Source organism: Penaeus monodon, chromosome 24, assembly GCF_015228065.2.
Source record: "Penaeus monodon isolate SGIC_2016 chromosome 24, NSTDA_Pmon_1, whole genome shotgun sequence".
Taxonomy (NCBI): domain Eukaryota; kingdom Metazoa; phylum Arthropoda; class Malacostraca; order Decapoda; family Penaeidae; genus Penaeus; species Penaeus monodon.
Window position 1 is genome coordinate 35,766,447 of NC_051409.1, and position 385 is coordinate 35,766,831.

The 385-nt window shown below is 38.4% G+C and overlaps 1 pseudogene; it reads left to right on the forward strand.

Annotated features, from left to right (window-relative positions):
- LOC119588959 overlaps positions 1-385 on the forward strand; it is a 58,988-nt pseudogene that overhangs the window by 13,513 nt on the left and 45,090 nt on the right.

A 385-nucleotide genomic window follows, 5' to 3' on the forward strand; every position in this document is an offset into this window, starting at 1 on the left:
TGAAATAATGTATTCCTCCTCAGTTTCGTGGGTGCTTGGCCTGCCCTTGGAACCACAGAGGCAGCTTCCAGGGCAGAATGCCTACCGTGGCAAGACTCATTTCCAGAGGTGACTGCACTTCCTCAGAACAGATTTCAGCTCGTATAGATCTTCCAGGTAAGATTTATTTTATCTTTTATTGTTTGTCTTGTGAATATTTCTAGGATTCATTTTGTGGATGGTTGTCACAGTTTTCATCTATCGTTGTTCCTTCACTGGGTATTCATCTTCGTAGTTTGTTTATTGGGTCTTTAGTCTTGTAATTCATTGATTGGGTCTTTGTCTCTGTTATTATTTAATTAGGTCATTATCTTAGTTATTCAGGGTTAAGTTTCCATATCTATTA